Genomic DNA, 11,734 nt, shown 5'->3' on the forward strand with positions numbered 1-11,734 from the left:
AAATTGCTTTTTCAATTATTTTTCAAAGATGCTTAAAGTTGGATAAATCAAAAAGATATTGTAAAAATAACATTAACACGGAATTACCTATAGTTTAGGATTTTCCAAATATTTGAGAAAATGCTTGACACAAATAACATCTTCACATGATCTACAATTAATGCCTGAATTTTGTATTGATTGATTGAGAGCTGCATTGAAAGAAAATCATTACTCCAAATGTGGCAGTTTTCAAAATACATTGAAAAGGGGATGTGTAGTATCTAGTTTTGTAATTCATAGAATGCCAAGGAAAAATGAGGTAATTATTTTTTTTGCTCTATTCAGGATTGGATTCCAAGTGTCTAGAATTTGTTGTCTTGTGGATTTTCACTCACCATAGAAAAGACATTTATGAACTTTCCAAGAACTGGCTAATGATTTTGGCTTATGGGCTTGATTGGATGCTGTACAAGTAGGGTTTGTGTTCATGACCACTGGCTTAAAAGAGCAGTGTTTTTACTCCTGAGATATGGAGCCCTGATTCAGAAGTTGGGGGATATTTTATTTTGCAAACTCAGTATATGAAAAAATGTGGACCAAAGAATAAAATACATATAATATTGATGTCTGAAGTAGTATTTAAGTCCATATTTTTAGGGAAGAATGCAACATTTTCTTTGATTGGTATAAAGCAGAAATAATGGAAGGTTGATTATTCTTCAAAGTTTTTTGTGAAACAGATTTCCAGTGAATATCTTAAGTATTTCTCTTCACAAGCAACAGGGAAGAGACATTGTAGAACAAAGAAGAAAAGGAAGAACACTGTCAGAAGTGGGATTTGAACCCTCGCCTCCAGAGGAGACTGTGACCTGAACGCAGCACCTTAGACCGCTCGGCCATCCTGACACATAGAAAACTAAGTTTCTTAAAAATTGGATAAAACTAATTAACCAAAATTACTTTTTCAAAGGTGCAATGTCCATGCTGCTGTTGAAACTATTGATTCAAATATTAGTAATAAGTTGCTTTTTCAATTATTTTTCAAAGATGCTTAAAGTTGGATAAATCAAAAAGATATTGTAAAAATAACATTAACACGGAATTACCTATAGTTTAGGATTTTCCAAATATTTGAGAAAATGCTTGACACAAATAACATCTTCACATGCTCTACAATTAATGCCTGAATTTTGTATTGATTGATTGAGAGCTGCATTGAAAGAAAATCATTACTCCAAATGTGGCAGTTTCCAAAATACATTGAAAAGGGGATGTGCAGTATCTAATTTTCTAATTCATAGAATGCCAAGGAAAAATGCGGTAATTATTTTTTTTGCTTTATTCAGGATTGGATTCCAAGTGTCTAGAATTTGTTGTCTTGTGGATTTTCACTCACCATAGAAAAGACATTTATGAACTTTCCAAGAACTGGCTAATGATTTTGGCTTATGGGCTTGATTGGATGCTATGAAGGAGTGTACAAGTAGGGTTTGTGTTCATGACCACTGGCTTAAAAGAGCAGTGTTCTTACTCCTGAGATATGGAGCCCTGATTCAGAAGTTGGGGGATATTTTATTTTGCAAACTCAGTATATGAAAAAATGTTGACCAAAGAAAAAAATACATATAATATTGATGTCTGAAGTAGTATTTAAGTGCATATTTTTAGGGAAGAATGCAACATTTTCTTTGATTGGTATAAAGCAGAAATAATGGAAGGTTGATTATTCTTCAAAGTGGTTTGTGAAACAGATTTGCAGTGAATATCTTAAGTATTTCTCTTCACAAGCAACAAGGAAGAGACATTGTAGAACAAAGAAGAAAAGGAAGAACACTGTCAGAAGTTGGATTTGAACCCACGCCTCCAGAGGAGACTGCGACCTGAACGCAGTGCCTTGGACCGCTCAGCCATCCTGACACATAAAAAACTGAGTTTCATAAAAATTGGATAAAACTAATTAACCAAAATTACTTTTTCAAAGGTGCAATGTCCATGCTGCTGTTGAAACTATTGATTCAAATATTAGTAGTAAATTGCTTTTTCAATTAGTTTTCAAAGATGCTTAAAGTTGGATAAATCAAAAAGATATTGTAAAAATAACATTAACACGGAATTACCTATAGTGTAGGATTTTCCAAATATTTGAGAAAATGCTTGACACAAATAACATCTTCACATGATCTACAATTAATGCCTGAATTTTGTATTGATTGATTGAGAGCTGCATTGAAAGAAAATCATTACTCCAAATGTGGCAGTTTCCAAAATACATTGAAAAGGGGAAGTGCAGTATCTATTTTTCTAATTCATAGAATGCCAAGGAAAAATGCGGTAATTATTTTTTTTTGCTCTATTCAGGATTGGATTCCAAGTGTCTAGAATTTGTTGTCTTGTGGATTGTCACTCACCATAGAAAAGACATTTATGAACTTTCCAAGAACTGGCTAATGATTTTGGCTTATGGGCTTGACTGGATGCTATGAAGGAGTGTACAAGTAGGGTTTGTGTTCATGACCACTGGCTTAAAAGAGCAGTGTTCTTACTCCTGAGATATGGAGCCCTGATTCAGAAGTTGGGGGATATTTTATTTTGCAAACTCAGTATATGAAAAAACGTTGACCAAAGAAAAAAATTCATATAATATTGATGTCTGAAGTAGTATTTAAGTCCATATTTTTAGGGAAGAATGCAACATTTTCTTTGATTGGTATAAAGCAGAAATAATGGAAGGTTGATTATTCTTCAAAGTGGTTTGTGAAACAGATTTGCAGTGAATATCTTAAGTATTTCTCTTCACAAGCAACAAGGAAGAGACATTGTAGAACAAAGAAGAAAAGGAAGAACACTGTCAGAAGTGGGATTTGAACCTACACCTCCAGAGGAGACTGCGACCTGAACGCAGCACCTTAGACCGCTCGGCCACCCTGATTAGTAATAAATTGCTTTTTCAATTATTTTTCAAAGATGCTTAAAGTTGGATAAATCAAAAAGATATTGTAAAAATAACATTAACACGGAATTACCTATAGTTTAGGATTTTCCAAATATTTGAGAAAATGCTTGACACAAATAACATCTTCACATGATCTACAATTAATGCCTGAATTTTGTATTGATTGATTGAGAGCTGCATTGAAAGAAAATCATTACTCCAAATGTGGCAGTTTTCAAAATACATTGAAAAGGGGATGTGTAGTATCTAGTTTTGTAATTCATAGAATGCCAAGGAAAAATGCGGTAATTATTTTTTTTGCTCTATTCAGGATTGGATTCCAAGTGTCTAGAATTTGTTGTCTTGTGGATTTTCACTCACCATAGAAAAGACATTCATGAACTTTCCAAGAACTGGCTAATGATTTTGGCTTATGGGCTTGATTGGATGCTGTACAAGTAGGGTTTGTGTTCATGACCACTGGCTTAAAAGAGCAGTGTTTTTACTCCTGAGATATGGAGCCCTGATTCAGAAGTTGGGGGATATTTTATTTTGCAAACTCAGTATATGAAAAAATGTGGACCAAAGAATAAAATACATATAATATTGATGTCTGAAGTAGTATTTAAGTCCATATTTTTAGGGAAGAATGCAACATTTTCTTTGATTGGTATAAAGCAGAAATAATGGAAGGTTGATTATTCCTCAAAGTTTTTTGTGAAACAGATTTGCGGTGAATATCTTAAGTATTTCTCTTCACAAGCAACAAGGAAGAGACATTGTAGAACAAAGAAGAAAAGGAAGAACACTGTCAGAAGTTGGATTTGAACCCATGCCTCCAGAGGAGACTGCGACCTGAACGCAGTGCCTTGGACCGCTCAGCCATCCTGACACATAAAAAATTGAGTTTCATAAAAATTGGATAAAACTAATTAACCAAAATTACTTTTTCAAAGGTGCAATGTCCATGCTGCTGTTGAAACTATTGATTCAAATATTAGTAGTAAATTGCTTTTTCAATTAGTTTTCAAAGATGCTTAAAGTTGGATAAATCAAAAAGATATTGTAAAAATAACATTAACACGGAATTACCTATAGTTTAGGATTTTCCAAATATTTGAGAAAATGCTTGACACAAATAACATCTTCACATGCTCTATAATTAATGCCTGAATTTTGTATTGATTGACTGAGAGCTGCATTGAAAGAAAATCATTACTCCAAATGTGGCAGTTTCCAAAATACATTGAAAAGGGGATGTGCAGTATCTATTTTTCTAATTCATAGAATGCCAAGGAAAAATGCAGTAATTATTTTTTTTCGCTTTATTCAGGATTGGATTCCAAGTGTCTAGATTTTGTTGTCTTGTGGATTGTCACTCACCATAGAAAAGACATTTATGAACTTTCCAAGAACTGGCTAATGATTTTGGCTTATGGGCTTGACTGGATGCTATGAAGGAGTGTACAAGTAGGGTTTGTGTTCATGACCACTGGCTTAAAAGAGCAGTGTTCTTACTCCTGAGATATGGAGCCCTGATTCAGAAGTTGGGGGATATTTTATTTTGCAAACTCAGTATATGAAAAAATGTTGACCAAAGAAAAAAATACATATAATATTGATGTCTGAAGTAGTATTTAAGTCCATATTTTTAGGGAAGAATGCAACATTTTCTTTGATTGGTATAAAGCAGAAATAATGGAAGGTTGATTATTCTTCAAAGTTTTTTGTGAAACAGATTTTCAGTGATTATCTTAAGTATTTCTCTTCACAAGCAACAAGGAAGAGACATTGTGGAACAAAGAAGAACACTGTCAGAAGAGGGATTTGAACCCTCGCCTCCAGAGGAGACTGCGACCTGAACGCAGCACCTTAGACCGCTCGGCCATCCTGACACATAGAAAACTACATTTCTTAAAAAGTGGATAAAACTAATTAACCAAAATTACTTTTTCAAAGGTGCAATGTCCATGCTGCTGTTGAAACTATTGATTCAAATATTAGTAATAAATTGCTTTTTCAATTATTTTTCAAAGATGCTTAAAGTTGGATAAATCAAAAAGATATTGTAAAAATAACATTAACACGGAATTACCTATAGTTTAGGATTTTCCAAATATTTGAGAAAATGCTTGACACAAATAACATCTTCACATGATCTACAATTAATGCCTGAATTTTGTATTGATTGATTGAGAGCTGCATTGAAAGAAAATCATTACTCCAAATGTGGCAGTTTTCAAAATACATTGAAAAGGGGATGTGTAGTATCTAGTTTTGTAATTCATAGAATGCCAAGGAAAAATGCGGTAATTATTTTTTTTGCTCTATTCAGGATTGGATTCCAAGTGTCTAGAATTTGTTGTCTTGTGGATTTTCACTCACCATAGAAAAGACATTTATGAACTTTCCAAGAACTGGCTAATGATTTTGGCTTATGGGCTTGATTGGATGCTGTACAAGTAGGGTTTGTGTTCATGACCACTGGCTTAAAAGAGCAGTGTTTTTACTCCTGAGATATGGAGCCCTGATTCAGAAGTTGGGGGATATTTTATTTTGCAAACTCAGTATATGAAAAAATGTGGACCAAAGAATAAAATACATATAATATTGATGTCTGAAGTAGTATTTAAGTCCATATTTTTAGGGAAGAATGCAACATTTTCTTTGATTGGTATAAAGCAGAAATAATGGAAGGTTGATTATTCTTCAAAGTTTTTTGTGAAACAGATTTCCAGTGAATATCTTAAGTATTTCTCTTCACAAGCAACAAGGAAGAGACATTGTAGAACAAAGAAGAAAAGGAAGAACACTGTCAGAAGTGGGATTTGAACCCTCGCCTCCAGAGGAGACTGTGACCTGAACGCAGCACCTTAGACCGCTCGGCCATCCTGACACATAGAAAACTAAGTTTCTTAAAAATTGGATAAAACTAATTAACCAAAATTACTTTTTCAAAGGTGCAATGTCCATGCTGCTGTTGAAACTATTGATTCAAATATTAGTAATAAGTTGCTTTTTCAATTATTTTTCAAAGATGCTTAAAGTTGGATAAATCAAAAAGATATTGTCAAAATAACATTAACACGGAATTACCTATAGTTTAGGATTTTCCAAATATTTGAGAAAATGCTTGACACAAATAACATCTTCACATGCTCTACAATTAATGCCTGAATTTTGTATTGATTGATTGAGAGCTGCATTGAAAGAAAATCATTACTCCAAATGTGGCAGTTTCCAAAATACATTGAAAAGGGGATGTGCAGTATCTATTTTTCTAATTCATAGAATGCCAAGGAAAAATGCGGTAATTATTTTTTTTGCTTTATTCAGGATTGGATTCCAAGTGTCTAGAATTTGTTGTCTTGTGGATTTTCACTCACCATAGAAAAGACATTTATGAACTTTCCAAGAACTGGCTAATGATTTTGGCTTATGGGCTTGATTGGATGCTATGAAGGAGTGTACAAGTAGGGTTTGTGTTCATGACCACTGGCTTAAAAGAGCAGTGTTCTTACTCCTGAGATATGGAGCCCTGATTCAGAAGTTGGGGGATATTTTATTTTGCAAACTCAGTATATGAAAAAATGTTGACCAAAGAAAAAAATACATATAATATTGATGTCTGAAGTAGTATTTAAGTGCATATTTTTAGGGAAGAATGCAACATTTTCTTTGATTGGTATAAAGCAGAAATAATGGAAGGTTGATTATTCTTCAAAGTGGTTTGTGAAACAGATTTGCAGTGAATATCTTAAGTATTTCTCTTCACAAGCAACAAGGAAGAGACATTGTAGAACAAAGAAGAAAAGGAAGAACACTGTCAGAAGTTGGATTTGAACCCACGCCTCCAGAGGAGACTGCGACCTGAACGCAGTGCCTTGGACCGCTCGGCCATCCTGACACATAAAAAACTAATTTTCATAAAAATTGGATAAAACTAATTAACCAAAATTACTTTTTCAAAGGTGCAATGTCCATGCTGCTGTTGAAACTATTGATTCAAATATTAGTAGTAAATTGCTTTTTCAATTAGTTTTCAAAGATGCTTAAAGTTGGATAAATCAAAAAGATATTGTAAAAATAACATTAACACGGAATTACCTATAGTGTAGGATTTTCCAAATATTTGAGAAAATGCTTGACACAAATAACATCTTCACATGATCTACAATTAATGCCTGAATTTTGTATTGATTGATTGAGAGCTGCATTGAAAGAAAATCATTACTCCAAATGTGGCAGTTTCCAAAATACATTGAAAAGGGGAAGTGCAGTATCTATTTTTCTAATTCATAGAATGCCAAGGAAAAATGCGGTAATTATTTTTTTTTGCTCTATTCAGGATTGGATTCCAAGTGTCTAGAATTTGTTGTCTTGTGGATTTTCACTCACCATAGAAAAGACATTTATGAACTTTCCAAGAACTGGCTAATGATTTTGGCTTATGGGCTTGACTGGATGCTATGAAGGAGTGTACAAGTAGGGTTTGTGTTCATGACCACTGGCTTAAAAGAGCAGTGTTCTTACTCCTGAGATATGGAGCCCTGATTCAGAAGTTGGGGGATATTTTATTTTGCAAACTCAGTATATGAAAAAATGTTGACCAAAGAAAAAAATTCATATAATATTGATGTCTGAAGTAGTATTTAAGTCCATATTTTTAGGGAAGAATGCAACATTTTCTTTGATTGGTATAAAGCAGAAATAATGGAAGGTTGGTTATTCTTCAAAGTGGTTTGTGAAACAGATTTGCAGTGAATATCTTATGTATTTCTCTTCACAAGCAACAAGGAAGAGACATTGTAGAACAAAGAAGAAAAGGAAGAACACTGTCAGAAGTGGGATTTGAGCCTACACCTCCAGAGGAGACTGCGACCTGAACGCAGCACCTTAGACCGCTCGGCCACCCTGATTAGTAATTAATTGCTCTTTCAATTATTTTTCAAAGATGCTTAAAGTTGGATAAATCAAAAAGATATTGTAAAAATAACATTAACACGGAATTACCTATAGTTTAGGATTTTCCAAATATTTGAGAAAATGCTTGACACAAATAACATCTTCACATGATCTACAATTAATGCCTGAATTTTGTATTGATTGATTGAGAGCTGCATTGAAAGAAAATCATTACTCCAAATGTGGCAGTTTTCAAAATACATTGAAAAGGGGATGTGTAGTATCTAGTTTTGTAATTCATAGAATGCCAAGGAAAAATGCGGTAATTATTTTTTTTGCTCTATTCAGGATTGGATTCCAAGTGTCTAGAATTTGTTATCTTGTGGATTTTCACTCACCATAGAAAAGACATTCATGAACTTTCCAAGAACTGGCTAATGATTTTGGCTTATGGGCTTGATTGGATGCTGTACAAGTAGGGTTTGTGTTCATGACCACTGGCTTAAAAGAGCAGTGTTTTTACTCCTGAGATATGGAGCCCTGATTCAGAAGTTGGGGGATATTTTATTTTGCAAACTCAGTATATGAAAAAATGTGGACCAAAGAATAAAATACATATAATATTGATGTCTGAAGTAGTATTTAAGTCCATATTTTTAGGGAAGAATGCAACATTTTCTTTGATTGGTATAAAGCAGAAATAATGGAAGGTTGATTATTCTTCAAAGTTTTTTGTGAAACAGATTTGCAGTGAATATCTTAAGTATTTCTCTTCACAAGCAACAAGGAAGAGACATTGTAGAACAAAGAAGAAAAGGAAGAACACTGTCAGAAGTTGGATTTGAACCCACGCCTCCAGAGGAGACTGCGACCTGAACGCAGTGCCTTGGACCGCTCAGCCATCCTGACACATAAAAAATTGAGTTTCATAAAAATTGGATAAAACTAATTAACCAAAATTACTTTTTCAAAGGTGCAATGTCCATGCTGCTGTTGAAACTATTGATTCAAATATTAGTAGTAAATTGCTTTTTCAATTAGTTTTCAAAGATGCTTAAAGTTGGATAAATCAAAAAGATATTGTAAAAATAACATTAACACGGAATTACCTATAGTTTAGGATTTTCCAAATATTTGAGAAAATGCTTGACACAAATACCATCTTCACATGCTCTATAATTAATGCCTGAATTTTGTATTGATTGATTGAGAGCTGCATTGAAAGAAAATCATTACTCCAAATGTGGCAGTTTCCAAAATACATTGAAAAGGGGATGTGCAGTATCTATTTTTCTAATTCATAGAATGCCAAGGAAAAATGCAGTAATTATTTTTTTTCGCTTTATTCAGGATTGGATTCCAAGTGTCTAGAATTTGTTGTCTTGTGGATTGTCACTCACCATAGAAAAGACATTTATGAACTTTCCAAGAACTGGCTAATGATTTTGGCTTATGGGCTTGACTGGATGCTATGAAGGAGTGTACAAGTAGGGTTTGTGTTCATGACCACTGGCTTAAAAGAGCAGTGTTCTTACTCCTGAGATATGGAGCCCTGATTCAGAAGTTGGGGGATATTTTATTTTGCAAACTCAGTATATGAAAAAATGTTGACCAAAGAAAAAAATACATATAATATTGATGTCTGAAGTAGTATTTAAGTCCATATTTTTAGGGAAGAATGCAACATTTTCTTTGATTGGTATAAAGCAGAAATAATGGAAGGTTGATTATTCTTCAAAGTTTTTTGTGAAACAGATTTCCAGTGAATATCTTAAGTATTTCTCTTCACAAGCAACAAGGAAGAGACATTGTAGAACACTGTCAGAAGACGGATTTGAACCCATGCCTCCAGAGGAGTCTGCGACCTGAACGCAGCACCTTAGACCGCTCGGCCACCCCGATTAGTAATAAATTACTTTTTCAATTATTTTTCAAAGATGCTTAAAGTTGGATAAATCAAAAAGATATTGTAAAAATAACATTAACATGGAATTTACCTATAGTTTAGGATTTTCCAAATATTTGAGAAAATGCTTGACACAAATAACATCTTCACATGATCTACAATTAATGCCTGAATTTTGTATTGATTGATTGAGAGCTGCATTGAAAGAAAATCATTACTCCAAATCTGGCAGTTTCCAAAATACATTGAAATGGGGATGTGCAGTATCTATTTTTCTAATTCATAGAATGCCAAGGAAAAATGCGGTAATTATTTTTTTTGCTCTATTCAGGATTGGATTCCAAGTGTCTAGAATTTGTTGTCTTGTGGATTTTCACTCACCATAGAAAAGACATTTATGAACTTTCCAAGAACTGGCTAATGATTTTGGCTTATGGGCTTGACTGGATGCTATGAAGGAGTGTACAAGTAGGGTTTGTGTTCATGACCACTGGCTTAAAAGAGCAGTGTTCTTACTCCTGAGATATGGAGCCCTGATTCAGAAGTTGGGGAATATTTTATTTTGCAAACTCAGTATATGAAAAAATGTTGACCAAAGAAAAAAATTCATATAATATTGATGTCTGAAGTAGTATTTAAGTCCATATTTTTAGGGAAGAATGCAACATTTTCTTTGATTGGTATAAAGCAGAAATAATGGAAGGTTGATTATTCTTCAAAGTGGTTTGTGAAACAGATTTGCAGTGAATATCTTAAGTATTTCTCTTCACAAGCAACAAGGAAGAGACATTGTAGAACAAAGAAGAAAAGGAAGAACACTGTCAGAAGTGGGATTTGAACCTACACCTCCAGAGGAGACTGCGACCTGAACGCAGCACCTTAGACCGCTCGGCCACACTGATTAGTAATAAATTGCTTTTTCAATTATTTTTCAAAGATGCTTAAAGTTGGATAAATCAAAAAGATATTGTAAAAATAACATTAACACGGAATTACCTATAGTTTAGGATTTTCCAAATATTTGAGAAAATGCTTGACACAAATAACATCTTCACATGATCTACAATTAATGCCTGAATTTTGTATTGATTGATTGAGAGCTGCATTGAAAGAAAATCATTACTCCAAATGTGGCAGTTTTCAAAATACATTGAAAAGGGGATGTGTAGTATCTATTTTTCTAATTCATAGAATGCCAAGGAAAAATGCAGTAATTATTTTTTTTGCTCTATTCAGGATTGGATTCCAAGTGTCTAGAATTTGTTGTCTTGTGGATTTTCACTCACCATAGAAAAGACATTTATGAACTTTCCAAGAACTGGCTAATGATTTTGGCTTATGGGCTTGACTGGATGCTATGAAGGAGTGTACAAGTAGGGTTTGTGTTCATGACCACTGGCTTAAAAGAGCAGTGTTCTTACTCCTGAGATATGGAGCCCTGATTCAGAAGTTGGGGAATATTTTATTTTGCAAACTCAGTATATGAAAAAATGTTGACCAAAGAAAAAAAATCATATAATATTGATGTCTGAAGTAGTATTTAAGTCCATATTTTTAGGGAAGAATGCAACATTTTCTTTGATTGGTATAAAGCAGAAATAATGGAAGGTTGGTTATTCTTCAAAGTGGTTTGTGAAACAGATTTGCAGTGAATATCTTATGTATTTCTCTTCACAAGCAACAAGGAAGAGACATTGTAGAACAAAGAAGAAAAGGAAGAACACTGTCAGAAGTGGGATTTGAGCCTACACCTCCAGAAGAGACTGCGACCTGAACGCAGCACCTTAGACCGCTCGGCCACCCTGATTAGTTATAAATTGCTCTTTCAATTATTTTTCAAAGATGCTTAAAGTTGGATAAATCAAAAAGATATTGTAAAAATAACATTAACACGGAATTACCTATAGTTTAGGATTTTCCAAATATTTGAGAAAATGCTTGACACAAATAACATCTTCACATGATCTACAATTAATGCCTGAATTTTGTATTGATTGATTGAGAGCTGC

The 11,734-nt window shown here is 33.6% G+C and overlaps 1 non-coding gene across 1 annotated transcript; it reads right to left on the reverse strand.

The window, feature by feature from the left end:
* Positions 1–4,726: 4,726 nt before the first annotated feature.
* On the reverse strand, positions 4,727–4,809 carry TRNAL-CAG (transfer RNA leucine (anticodon CAG)). Its single transcript has one exon. It is a non-coding gene; the product is annotated as a tRNA-Leu (tRNA).
* Between the last annotated feature and the right edge of the window lie 6,925 nt (positions 4,810–11,734).

Source organism: Taudactylus pleione, unplaced genomic scaffold (assembly GCF_031769625.1).
Source record: "Taudactylus pleione unplaced genomic scaffold, aTauple2 ptg000177l, whole genome shotgun sequence".
NCBI lineage: Eukaryota > Metazoa > Chordata > Amphibia > Anura > Myobatrachidae > Taudactylus > Taudactylus pleione.